The following is a 13,803-nucleotide window of genomic DNA, read 5'->3' as shown; positions in this document are numbered from 1 at the left end:
GTACTATGGCTGCAGCAGGCTGTGTATGTATGTACTATGGCTGCAGCAGGCTGTGTGTGTGCTATGGCTGCAGCAGGCTGTGTGTGTGTGTGTGTGTGCTATGGCTGCAGCAGGCTGTGTGTGTGTGTACTATGGCTGCAGCAGGCTGTGTGTGTGTATGTAATATGGCTGCAGCAGGCTGTGTGTGTGTATGTAATATGGCTGCAGCAGGCTGTGTGTGTGTGTGTGTGTGTGTGTGTGTGTGTGTGCTATGGCTGCAGCAGGCTGTGTGTGTACTTTGGCTGCAGCAGGCTGTGTGTGTATATGTATGTACTATGGCTGCAGCAGGCTGTGTATGTACTATGGCTGCAGCAGGCTGTGTGTGTGTATGTAATATGGCTGCAGCAGGCTGTGTGTGTGGGTATGTACTATGGCTGCAGCAGGCTGTGTGTGTATGTACTATGGCTGCAGCAGGCTGTGTGTGTGTATGTATGTACTATGGCTGCAGCAGGCTGTGTGTGTGCTATGGCGGCAGCAGGCTGTTTGTGTGTATGTACTATGGCTGCAGCAGGCTGGGTGTGTGTATGTACTATGGCTGCAGCAGGCTGTGTGTGTGTATGTGCTATGGCTGCAGCAGGCTGTGTGTGTATGTGCTATGGCTGCAGCAGGCTGTGTGTGTGTGTATGTACTATGGCTGCAGCAGGCTGTGTGTATGTACTATGGCTGCAGCAGGCTGTGTGTGTGTGTATGTACTATGGCTGCAGCAGGCTGTGTGTGTATGTACTATGGCTGCCGCAGGCTGTGTGTGTATGTACTATGGCTGCAGCAGGCTGTGTGTGTGTGTGTGTGTACTATGGCTGCAGCAGGCTGTGTGTGTGTATGTACTATGGCTGCCGCAGGCTGTGTGTGTGTATGTACTATGGCTGCCGCAGGCTGTGTGTGTGTATGTACTATGGCTGCAGCAGGCTGTGTGTGTGTATGTACTATGGCTGCAGCAGGCTGTGTGTGTATACTATGGCTGCAGCAGGCTGTGTGTGTGTGTGTGTATGTGCTATGGCTGCAGCAGGCTGGGTGTATGTGCTATGGCTGCAGCAGGCTGTGTGTGTATGTACTATGGCTGCAGCAGGCTGTGTGTGTGTGTACTATGGCTGCAGCAGGCTGTGTGTGTATGTACTATGGCTGCAGCAGGCTGTGTGTGTGTGTGTGTACTATGGCTGCAGCAGGCTGGGTGTATGTGCTATGGCTGCAGCAGGCTGTGTGTGTGTATGTACTATGGATGCAGCAGGCTGGGTGTGTATGTACTATGGCTGCAGCAGGCTGTGTGTGTGTATGTACTATGGCTGCAGCAGGCTGTGTGTGTGTACTATGGATGCAGCAGGCTGGGTGTGTATGTACTATGGCTGCAGCAGGCTGTGTGTGTGTATGTACTATGGGTGCAGCAGGCTGTGTGTATGTACTATGGATGCAGCAGGCTGTGTGTGTATGTACTATGGCTGCAGCAGGCTGTGTGTGTGTGTGTACTATGGCTGCAGCAGGCTGTGTGTGTGTATGTACTATGGCTGCAGCAGGCTGTGTGTGTATGTACTATGGCTGCAGCAGGCTGTGTGTGTGTATGTACTATGGCTGCAGCAGGCTGTGTGTGTGTGTGTGTGTGTGTATGTACTATGGCTGCAGCAGGCTGTGTGTGTGTGCTATGGCTGCAGCAGGCTTTGTGTGTGTGTGCTATGGCTGCAGCAGGCTGTGTGTGTGTATGTACTATGGCTGCAGCAGGCTGTGTGTGTGTTCTATGGCTGCAGCAGGCTGTGTGTGTGTGCTATGGCTGCAGCAGGCTGGGTGTATGTACTATGGCTGCAGCAGGCTGTGTGTGTGTATGTACTATGGCTGCAGCAGGCTGTGTGTGTGTGTGTGTACTATGGCTGCAGCAGGCTGTGTGTGTATACTATGGCTGCAGCAGGCTGTGTGTGTGTATGTACTATGGCTGCAGCAGGCTGTGTGTGTGTATGTACTATGGCTGCAGCAGGCTGTGTGTGTGTATGTACTATGGCTGCAGCAGGCTGTGTGTGTGTGTGTGCTATGGCTGCAGCAGGCTGTGTGTGTGTGTGTGTGCTATGGCTGCAGCAGGCTGTCTGTGTGTATGTACTATGGCTGCAGCAGGCTGTGTGTGTGTGTGTGTGTGTGCTATGGCTGCAGCAGGCTGTGTGTGTGTGTATGTACTATGGCTGCAGCAGGCTGTGTGTGTGTGTGTGTGTGTGTGTGTGCTATGGCTGCAGCAGGCTGTGTGTGTATGTACTATGGCTGCAGCAGGCTGTGTGTGTGTGTGTGCTATGGCTGCAGCAGGCTTTGTGTGTGTGTGCTATGGCTGCAGCAGGCTGTGTGTGTGTATGTACTATGGCTGCAGCAGGCTGTGTGTGTGTTCTATGGCTGCAGCAGGCTGTGTGTGTGTGCTATGGCTGCAGCAGGCTGGGTGTATGTACTATGGCTGCAGCAGGCTGTGTGTGTGTATGTACTATGGCTGCAGCAGGCTGTGTGTGTGTGTGTACTATGGCTGCAGCAGGCTGTGTGTGTATACTATGGCTGCAGCAGGCTGTGTGTGTGTATGTACTATGGCTGCAGCAGGCTGTGTGTGTGTATGTACTATGGCTGCAGCAGGCTGTGTGTGTGTATGTACTATGGCTGCAGCAGGCTGTGTGTGTGTGTGTGTATGTACTATGGCTGCAGCAGGCTGTGTGTATGTTTGTGCTATGGCTGCAGCAGGCTGTGTGTGTGTATGTACTATGGCTGCAGCAGGCTGTGTGTGTGTGTATGTACTATGGCTGCAGCAGGCTGTGTGTGTGTATGTGCTATGGCTGCAGCAGGCTGTGTGTATGTACTATGGCTGCAGCAGGCTGTGTGTGTGTGTGTGCTATGGCTGCAGCAGGCTGTGTGTGTGTGTGTATGTACTATGGCTGCAGCAGGCTGTGTGTGTGTGTATGTACTATGGCTGCAGCAGTCTGTGTGTGTGTATGTGCTATGGCTGCAGCAGGCTGTGTGTATGTACTATGGCTGCAGCAGGCTGTGTGTGTGTGTACTATGGCTGCAGCAGGCTGTGTATGTATGTACTATGGCTGCAGCAGGCTGTGTGTGTATGTACTATGGCTGCAGCAGGCTGTGTGTGTGTGTATGTACTATGGCTGCAGCAGGCTGTGTGTGTGTATGTGCTATGGCTGCAGCAGGCTGTGTGTATGTACTATGGCTGCAGCAGGCTGTGTGTGTGTATGTACTATGGCTGCAGCAGGCTGTGTGTATGTACTATGGCTGCAGCAGGCTGTGTGTGTGTGTGTGTGTGTGTGTGTATGTATTATGGCTGCAGCAGGCTGTGTGTATGTGTGCTATGGCTGCAGCAGGCTGTGTGTGTATGTACTATGGCTGCAGCAGGCTGTGTGTGTGTGCTATGGCTGCAGCAGGCTGTGTGTGTGTATGTACTATGGCTGCAGCAGGCTGTGTGTGTGTATGTGCTATGGCTGCAGCAGGCTGTGTGTATGTATGTACTATGGCTGCAGCAGGCTGTGTGTATGTATGTACTATGGCTGCAGCAGGCTGTGTGTGTGTATGTACTATGGCTGCAGCAGGCTGGGTGTGTGTATGTATGTACTATGGCTGCAGCAGGCTGTGTGTATGTACTATGGCTGCAGCAGGCTGTGTGTATGTATGTACTATGGCTGCAGCAGGCTGTGTGTGTATGTATTATGGCTGCAGCAGGCTGTGTGTGTGTGCTATGGCTGCAGCAGGCTGTGTGTGTGTATATACTATGGCTGCAGCAGGCTGTGTGTGTGTATGTACTATGGCTGCAGCAGGCTGTGTGTATGTACTATGGCTGCAGCAGGCTGTGTGTTTTTTTTTTACAATATTTTATTGAAGTTATACATAAATACAAAGTGATAAGAACAATCATATAATAATAAACTATGACAAGTCAGTAGACATATAAACAACAAATAAACAACAATAAACAAAGTAACCAATTATTTCTCTAACATACAATTGAAGTAACATTGTATCATACTATGCTCTATACCAAGTACAGGTAAGTACTCCCAGGGTACCTGCCACCATTGCTTTGTGATACCAAGCTGGATTGGATAATTGTGGTATAACAGAATTTCTTTCTTCTGTAGACAGAGCACTCACTATAAAAAGTTTCCATTTTTTCATGAAAGAAACCGTAAACTTTTCATTACTACGTAGGGTATCAATCATTTCCCAATGAAGTGTTTCCTTGAGATTATCAACCAACTCTGGTATTGTAGGGGATGTAGACCAATGATGTAAAAGGTATTTAAGGGCTAACAATAGAGTAAGGTGACCTCCAGGAGGAAGAGTCCTTGTGGCTGAGAGAGCCTCACCTCCTTCCGTCACATCATGGGACAAATAACAGATTGGATCCAAAGGCAGAGACGTGTCCCAAGTGTTAGAAAAGATTCTATCAGTTTCCAATAGAAGTGGCCATGGGGACACAGCCATAGCCAGTGCTAGAGATCAGCTTTAGATTTAGCACATTTAGGACAGTGTTGTAAATAACCTTCTAGGTGTTGAGTATAAGAGAGAATAAATGCATATAGTATATTGCATTAAAGAGTCACTGGCGTATTTTTTTTTTTGCAGAAATCAATAGTCCAGGCGATTTTAAGAAACTTTGTAATTGGGTTTATTAGCCAAATCTGCCATTATCTGCATGTAAAAAGCCTTTTCCCAGGTCCCCCCCCTCCTTCCTCTTTTTCATCCACTCCAAAAAATCTGAAAATTGTGACTTGTTGCAGGAGTCGTCCCCTGTCTGCTCTATGGAGAGGGGAGGGGGGAGGAGGAAGGAGGGAGTTAGCCGGCAGCAGAAAGCAGATAACAGAGGATTACAGGCACAGAGCTGGGTGACAGCTGTAATCCGAGCTCAGACAGGTCACTGGTGACTGTCACAGGAGATATCCCCTGAGGGATTTGTAGATTAACTCTTTGTTGTCCTGTTTTGGTCTTTTCTTTAGCTCTCTCCATAGGAGAACAATGAAGACAGGGGGGAGAGCTTCAAACTGCTTTTTCATGATAAAAATGCATTTTTCGGATAATAAACCCAATTACAAAGTTTCTTAAAATCGCCTGGACTATTGATTTCTGCAAAAAAAAATTCACGACAGTGACACTGTAACAGTCGGTGGAGCTCTCTCAGCTTTGTGCTAGGAGTAGCGGTGTGAACGAATTTAATTCCATTTAGTAATCGTTCTAAATCATTACATTGTAAGTCGTCATACCATTTTGTCACATGCCGGGGGGGGGGGGGGGCACTGTCAAAAGAAATGGAGGAAAGCATTTGGTATATTGGTGGATATATTGTATCCCCCAGATCAGCCCCCCTAGTGGCCGATCACTAACACTCTCCCCTCCCCGGCCGGCCATCAGATGCAAGATGGCCGCCCCCATCCCTGAGAACAAACAATGTTTGTTCGCAGGGATGGAAATGAATAAATGATCAAAGCCCCATGCTCTCCGCCACCGGAGGTAGCGGAGAGCATGGGGCAGTGATCGGGGACCCCCCCGTGTGGTCCCAGTGCAAAAAAGCACTTTATCCCCTGTCACCATAAATCATTGGTGACACGGGATAAAAAGTGTCAGTGTGTCACTCCCCCAGTCACCCCCCTTTCCCATATACTCACCTGATCCTGGAGCTCCTTCCTCTTCGGTGTCCTGGCTGGTTATGAAGTGCGCATGCGCTCCACAACCAGCCAACTCTGAAAATTTAAAGTGACAGAGACCAATTTGGTCTCTGTCACTGAACTATGATTACTGTGATAGAAAATATCACAGTAATCATAGTAATACAGTGAAAATATAGTAATTATAGTAATAATTGCAGTTCACTCCCAAATTACCCCTAACCCCCCTCAGATTACCCGTAACCACCGCAGGTTGCCCATATCCGCCCCAGGTTGCCCGTAATCACGCCAGATTGCACATAACCACCGCACGTTGCCCCTAACCACCGCACTTTGCCCCTAACCACCACATGTTGACCGTAACCACCCCGAATTGCCAGTGACCCCCTCCAGATGGTGCGTAATCAGCCCCGATTGCCCGTAATCCCCCAGATTGAACGTAACCACCGCACGTTGCCTCTAACCACCCCAAATTGCCAGTGACCCTCTCCAGATGGTCCGTAACCACGCCAGATTGCCGGTAACGACCCCAAATTACAGGTAACGACCCCAAATTACAGGTAACGACCCCAAATTACAGGTAACGACCCCAAATTACAGGTAACGACCCCAAATTACAGGTACCTATTGTATTTTAGTAACTGCGCTATTCTAATAACTATTACTAGCTGCGGTTTTGCGCCAGCAAATTGGCGCTCCCTTCCTTCTGAGCCCTGCTGTGTGCCCATACAGTGGTTTATGCCCACATATGGGGTACCGTTGTACTCAGGAGAACCTGCGTTACAGATTTTGGGGTACGTTTTCTCTCCTGTTCCTCGTGAAATTAAGAAATTTTTAACTAAACAAACATATTATTGGAAAAATTCGAGTTTTTCATTTTTACTGTCTTATTTTGAATACTTTCCTCTAATACCTGTGGGGTCAAACCGCTCACTGCACCCCAAGATGAGTTCTTTGAGGGGTGTACTTTCCAAAATGGGGTGACTTTTGCTGGGGTTCTATTCTGCTGACACTACAGGGGCACTGCAAACGCTCCTGGCGCTCAGAAACTTCTTCGGAAAAATCTGCACTGAAAATGCTAATTGGTGCTCCTTTCCTTCTGAGCCCGGCTGGGTGCCCATACAGTGGTTTATGCCCACATATGGGGTACCGTTCTACTCAGGGGAACCTGCGTTACAGATATGGGCATGCAGCTTCTCCCCTGTTCCTAGTGAAATTGAGAAATTTCAAACTAAACGAACATATTATTGGAAAAATTCTAGTTTTTCAATTTTACTGTCTTATTTTGAATACTTTCCTCTAATACCTGTGGGGTCAAATGGTCACCACACCCCAAGATGAATTCTTTGAGGGGTTTACTTTCCAAAATGGGGTGACTTTTGGGGGGTTTCTCTTCTGCGGACACTACAGGGGCGCTGCAAACACACCTGGCGTTTAGAAACTTCTTCACCAAAATCTGCATTGAAAAAGCTAATTGGCGCTCCTTCCCTTCTGAGCCCGGCTGTGTGCCCATACAGTGGTTTACGCCCACATATGGGGTACCGTTGTATTCAGGAGAACCTGCGTTACAAATTTGGGCATGCTTTTTTTTCTCATGTTCCTTTTGAAAATGAGAAACTTTAATCTAAACGTATATATAATTTGAAAATTTAAATTTTCGATTTTTTTTTTTTACGGCCTAATTGTGAATACTTTCCTCCAGCCCCTGTAGGGTTAAAATGCTCATTATACCCCTAGATTTATTCTTTTTAAGGTGTCTAGTTTCCAAAATGGGGTCACTTATGGGGGTTTCCAGTATACAAGTCTTCTAAATCCATTTAAAAAAAGAACTGGTCCCTAAAAAAAATCAGTTTTGGAAAGTTTCACAAAATGTGATAATTTGCTACTAAATTTCTAAGCCCCGTAACAGCCTAAAAAAGTAAAATATGTTTCCCAAATTATGCCAGAATAAAGAAGACATATTGGTAATGTGACTTAGTAACTAATTTATGTGCTACGACTTCCTTTTTTAGAAGCAGAGAATTTCAGAAGTTGGCTTGCTCACTGTGGTTGCTGACAAGTGGTTGATAATAAGTGGAGTTTTATAGAAGGAGTTACAAGTTGTGGTCGGTGCGGAATCTTTCTTTTTCACTGTTTTGTTGCACTGAGGATGATGGCCGGTGAGATGGAAGGTTTCATTCAGTGCGCAGTCGGCCGCATGTACGCACAGCTGCAGCAGGTGTTCCAGGGTGACGACCGCTGTGACAGATGGGAGCATGTCACCCATCTAGAAGCTCGAGTTAGAGATCTGGAGAAGCAGATTACAACACTGAGGGAACTTGGCCACCATGAGAGGGATCGCTGATCACTGAGGGAACTTGGCCACCATGAGAGGGATCGCTGATCGCTGAGCAGGAGGTTAGTGGGTAGAGATGGAGGGTGGTGATATAGATCAGGAGCCCCAGTAAGTAGCTGGTTATTGTAGTTAGAGGGACCAGTAAGGGATCCAAGAAAAGGAAGGCCACTTCTCCTACTGTATGCCCAAGCAAAAGTGCCACGTTAGGTGATGTGAGGGCGTCCGTGTCAGAAATGGCGGCTCTAGTGGATCCTGTTCTCCCTAACAGCCGGGGGCACAGTCCAACTAGTAGTGGGGGGAGGGTAATGTAGGTAGGACAGCTAGTAGTGGGGGATGGTAATGTAGGTAGGACAGCTAGTAGTGGGGGGATGGTATTGTAGGTAGGACAGCTAGTAGTGGGGGGATGGTAATGTAGGTAGGACAGCTAGTAGTGGGGGGATGGTAATGTAGGTAGGACAGCTAGTAGTGGGGGGATGGTATTGTAGGTAGGACAGCTAGTAGTGGGGGGATGGTATTGTAGGTAGGACAGCTAGTAGTGGGGGATGGTAATGTAGGTAGGACAGCTAGTAGTGGGGGGATGGTATTGTAGGTAGGACAGCTAGTAGTGGGGGGATGGTAATGTAGGTAGGACAGCTAGTAGTGGGGGGGATGGTATTGTAGGTAGGACAGCTAGTAGTGGGGGGATGGTAATGTAGGTAGGACAGCTAGTAGTGGGGGGGATGGTAATGTAGGTAGGACAGCTAGTAGTGGGGGGATGGTAATGTAGGTAGGACAGCTAGTAGTGGGGGGGGGTAATGTAGGTAGGACAGCTAGTAGTGGGGGGATGGTAATGTAGGTAGGACAGCTAGTAGTGGGGGGGGATGGTAATGTAGGTAGGACAGCTAGTAGTGGTAGTGGGGGGATGGTAATGTAGGTAGGACAGCTGGTAGTGGGGGGATGGTAATGTAGGTAGGACAGCTAGTAGTGGGGGGGGGATGGTAATGTAGGTAGGACAGCTAGTAGTGGGGGGGGTGGTAATGTAGGTAGGACAGCTAGTAGTGGGGGGGATGGTAATGTAGGTAGGACAGCTAGTAGTGGGGGGATGGTAATGTAGGTAGGACAGCTAGTAGTGGGGGGATGGTAATGTAGGTAGGACAGCTAGTAGTGGGGGGATGGTAATGTAGGTAGGACAGCTAGTAGTGGGGGGATGGTAATGTAGGTAGGACAGCTGGTAGTGGGGGGATGGTAATGTAGGTAGGACAGCTAGTAGTGGGGGATGGTAATGTAGGTAGGACAGCTGGTAGTGGGGGGGTGGTAATGTAGGTAGGACAGCTAGTAGTGGGGGGGATGGTAATGTAGGTAGGACAGCTGGTAGTGGGGGGGTGGTAATGTAGGTAGGACAGCTGGTAGTGGGGGGATGGTAATGTAGGTAGGACAGCTAGTAGTGGGGGGGGTAATGTAGGTAGGACAGCTAGTAGTGGGGGGATGGTAATGTAGGTAGGACAGCTAGTAGTGGGGGGGGGTAATGTAGGTAGGACAGCTAGTAGTGGGGGGATGGTAATGTAGGTAGGACAGCTAGTAGTGGGGGGGGATGGTAATGTAGGTAGGACAGCTAGTAGTGGTAGTGGGGGGATGGTAATGTAGGTAGGACAGCTGGTAGTGGGGGGATGATAATGTAGGTAGGACAGCTAGTAGTGGGGGGGGGGATGGTAATGTAGGTAGGACAGCTAGTAGTGGGGGGATGGTAATGTAGGTAGGACAGCTGGTAGTGGGGGGATGGTAATGTAGGTAGGACAGCTAGTAGTGGGGGGGGGATGGTAATGTAGGTAGGACAGCTAGTAGTGGGGGGATGGTATAGTAGGTAGGACAGCTAGTAGTGGGGGATGGTAATGTAGGTAGGACAGCTAGTAGTGGGGGGGGGATGGTAATGTAGGTAGGACAGCTAGTAGTGGGGGGATGGTATTGTAGGTAGGACAGCTAGTAGTGGGGGATGGTAATGTAGGTAGGACAGCTAGTAGTGGTAGTGGGGGGGGGGATGGTAATGTAGGTAGGACAGCTAGTAGTGGGGGGATGGTATTGTAGGTAGGACAGCTAGTAGTGGGGGGAGGGTATTGTAGGTAGGACAGCTAGTAGTGGGGGGATGGTAATGTAGGTAGGACAGCTAGTAGTGGGGGGATGGTAATGTAGGTAGGACAGCTAGTAGTGGGGGGGATGGTAATGTAGGTAGGACAGCTAGTAGTGGGGGGATGGTAATGTAGGTAGGACAGCTAGTAGTGGGGGGGAGGGTAATGTAGGTAGGACAGCTAGTAGTGGGGGATGGTAATGTAGGTAGGACAGCTAGTAGTGGGGGGATGGTAATGTAGGTAGGACAGCTAGTAGTGGGGGGATGGTAATGTAGGTAGGACAGCTAGTAGTGGGGGGATGGTAATGTAGGTAGGACAGCTGGTAGTGGGGGGATGGTAATGTAGGTAGGACAGCTAGTAGTGGGGGGATGGTAATGTAGGTAGGACAGCTAGTAGTGGTAGTGGGGGGATGGTAATGTAGGTAGGACAGCTAGTAGTGGGGGGATGGTAATGTAGGTAGGACAGCTAGTAGTGGTAGTGGGGGGATGGTAATGTAGGCCCAGACAGTTAGTGGTTGTAGGGGATTCTATAATCAGGAAGACGGATAGAATAATTTGTCGCCAAGACTGACTCAACCGAATGGTTTGCTGTCTCCCTGGTGCCAGGGTTCGGCATGTGGTGGAAAGGGTGGATAAATTACTTGGGGGGGCTGGGGATGACCCGGCTGTCGTGGTCCATGTGGGAACCAATGACAGGATACAAGGTAGGTGGAGGTCTATTAGAATAATTTTAGAGAACTAGGTGCTAAGTTGAAGGGGAGGACCTCCAAGGTGGTATTCTCTGGAATACTGCCTGTGCCATGCGCATCGCAGGAAAGACAGCGGGAGCTGCGGGAGGTAAATGCATGGCTCACGTCGTGGTGTAGAGGAGAGGGGTTTGGGGTGTTAGAGCACTGGGCTGACTTTTCATTGGGGTACAATCTGTTTTCCGCAGATAATTTGCACCTTAATGGAAGGGGGTCCGCTGTGCTGGGGGAGAGAATCCTAGAAGGGGGGGGGGAGGGGATTATATACTAGGGATGTGGAGGGAGGACAATGTAGTGTATAATATAGTGGCGGATAGGTTACAGAGGGGACAGAACAATGAGGAGGAAGGAGAAGGGTCCTGTGGGGGGAGGATAAGAGCAGTGGATAGGGAGAAGGGTCCTGTGGGGGGAGGATAAGAGCAGTGGATAGGGAGAAGGGTCCTGTGGGGGGAGGATAAGAGCAGTGGATAGGGAGAAGGGTCCTGTGGGGGGAGGATAAGACCAGTGGATAGGGAGAAGGGTCCTGTGGGGGGAGGGGGAGGATAAGAGCAGTGGATAGGGAGGAGGGTCCTGTGGGGGAGGATAAGAGCAGTGGATAGGGAGAAGGGTCCTGTGGGGGGAGGATAAGAGCAGTGGATAGGGAGAAGGGTCCTGTGGGGGGAGGATAAGAGCAGTGGATAGGGAGAAGGGTCCTGTGGGGGAGGATAAGAGCAGTGGATAAGGAGAAGGGTCCTGTGGGGGAGGATAAGAGCAGTGGATAGGGAGAAGGGTCCTGTGGGGGGAGGATAAGAGCAGTGGATAGGGAGAAGGGTCCTGTGGGGGAGGATAAGACCAGTGGATAGGGAGAAGGGTCCTGTGGGGGGAGGATAAGACCAGTGGATAGGGAGAAGGGTCCTGTGGAGGAGGATAAGAGCAGTGGATAGGGAGAAGGGTCCTGTGGGGGAGGATAAGAGCAGTGGATAGGGAGAAGGGTCCTGTGGGGGAGGATAAGAGCAGTGGATAGGGAGAAGGGTCCTGTGGGGGAGGATAAGAGCAGTGGATAGGGAGAAGAGTCCTGTGGGGGAGGATAAGAGCAGTGGATAAGGAGAAGGGTCCTGTGGGGGAGGATAAGAGCAGTGGATAGGGAGAAGGGTCCTGTGGGGGGAGGATAAGAGCAGTGGATAGGGAGAAGGGTCCTGTGGGGGGAGGATAAGAGCAGTGGATAGGGAGAAGGGTCCTGTGGGGGAGGATAAGAGCAGTGGATAGGGAGAAGGGTCCTGTGGGGGGAGGATAAGAGCAGTGGATAGGAAGAAGGGTCCTGTGGGGGAGGATAAGAGCAGTGGATAGGGAGAAGGGTCCTGTGGGGGGAGGATAAGAGCAGGGGATAGGGAGAAGGGTCCTGTGGGGGAGGATAAGAGCAGTGGATAGGGAGAAGGGTCCTGTGGGGGGAGGGGGATAAGAGCAGTGGATAGGGAGGAGGGTCCTGTGGGGGAGGATAAGAGCAGTGGATAGGGAGAAGGGTCCTGTGGGGGAGGATAAGAGCAGTGGATAGGGAGAAGGGTCCTGTGGGGGGGAGGGGGATAAGAGCAGTGGATAGGGAGGAGGGTCCTGTGGGGGAGGATAAGAGCAGTGCATAGGGAGAAGGGTCCTGTGGGGGGGGGGGGGGGAGGATAAGAGCAGTGGATAGGGAGAAGGGTCCTGTGGGGGGGGGGGGGGGAGGATAAGAGCAGTGGATGGGGAGAAGGGTCCTGTGGGGGAGGATAAGACCAGTGGATAGGGAGAAGGGTCCTGTGGGGGGGGGGGGGGGGGAGGATAAGACCAGTGGATAGGGAGAAGGGTCCTGTGGGGGAGGATAAGAGCAGTGGATAGGGAGAAGGGTCCTGTGGGGGGAGGATAAGAGCAGTGGATAGGGAGAAGGGTCCTGTGGGGGAGGATAAGAGCAGTGGATAGGGAGAAGGGTCCTGTGGGGGGAGGATAAGAGCAGTGGATAGGGAGAAGGGTCCTGTGGGGGAGGATAAGAGCAGTGGATAGGGAGAAGGGTCCTGTGGGGGAGGATAAGACCAGTGGATAGGGAGAAGGGTCCTGTGGGGGGAGGATAAGACCAGTGGATAGGGAGAAGGGTCCTGTGGGGGAGGATAAGAGCAGTGGATAGGGAGAAGGGTCCTGTGGGGGGAGGATAAGAGCGGTGGATAGGGAGGAGGGTCCTGTGGGGGGAGGATAAGAGCAGTGGATAGGGAGAAGGGTCCTGTGGGGGAGGATAAGAGCAGTGGATAGGGAGAAGGGTCCTGTGGGGGGAGGGGGATAAGAGCAGTGGATAGGGAGGAGGGTCCTGTGGGGGAGGATAAGAGCAGTGGATAGGGAGAAGGGTCCTGTGGGGGAGGATAAGAGCAGTGGATAGGGAGAAGGGTCCTGTGGGGGGAGGGGGATAAGAGCAGTGGATAGGGAGGAGGGTCCTGTGGGGGAGGATAAGAGCAGTGCATAGGGAGAAGGGTCCTGTGGGGGGGGGGGGGGGAGGATAAGAGCAGTGGATAGGGAGAAGGGTCCTGTGGGGGGGGGGGGGGGGGGGAGGATAAGAGCAGTGGATGGGGAGAAGGGTCCTGTGGGGGAGGATAAGACCAGTGGATAGGGAGAAGGGTCCTGTGGGGGGGGGGGGGGAGGATAAGAGCAGTGGATAGGGAGAAGGGTCCTGTGGGGGAGGATAAGAGCGGTGGATAGCGAGAAGGGTCCTGTGGGGGAGGATAAGAGCAGTGGATAGGGAGAAGGGTCCTGTGGGGGGAGGATAAGAGCGGTGGATAGCGAGAAGGGTCCTGTGGGGGAGGATAAGAGCAGTGGATAGGGAGAAGGGTCCTGTGGGGGGAGGATAAGAGCAGTGGATAGGGAGAAGGGTCCTGTGGGGGGAGGATAAGAGCAGTGGATAGGGAGAAGGGTCCTGTGGGGGAGGATAAGAGCAGTGCATAGGGAGAAGGGTCCTGTGGGGGAGGATAA

The sequence above is a fragment of the Dendropsophus ebraccatus genome, chromosome 13 (assembly GCF_027789765.1).
Source record: "Dendropsophus ebraccatus isolate aDenEbr1 chromosome 13, aDenEbr1.pat, whole genome shotgun sequence".
NCBI lineage: Eukaryota > Metazoa > Chordata > Amphibia > Anura > Hylidae > Dendropsophus > Dendropsophus ebraccatus.
This window is presented reverse-complemented; position numbering follows the sequence as displayed.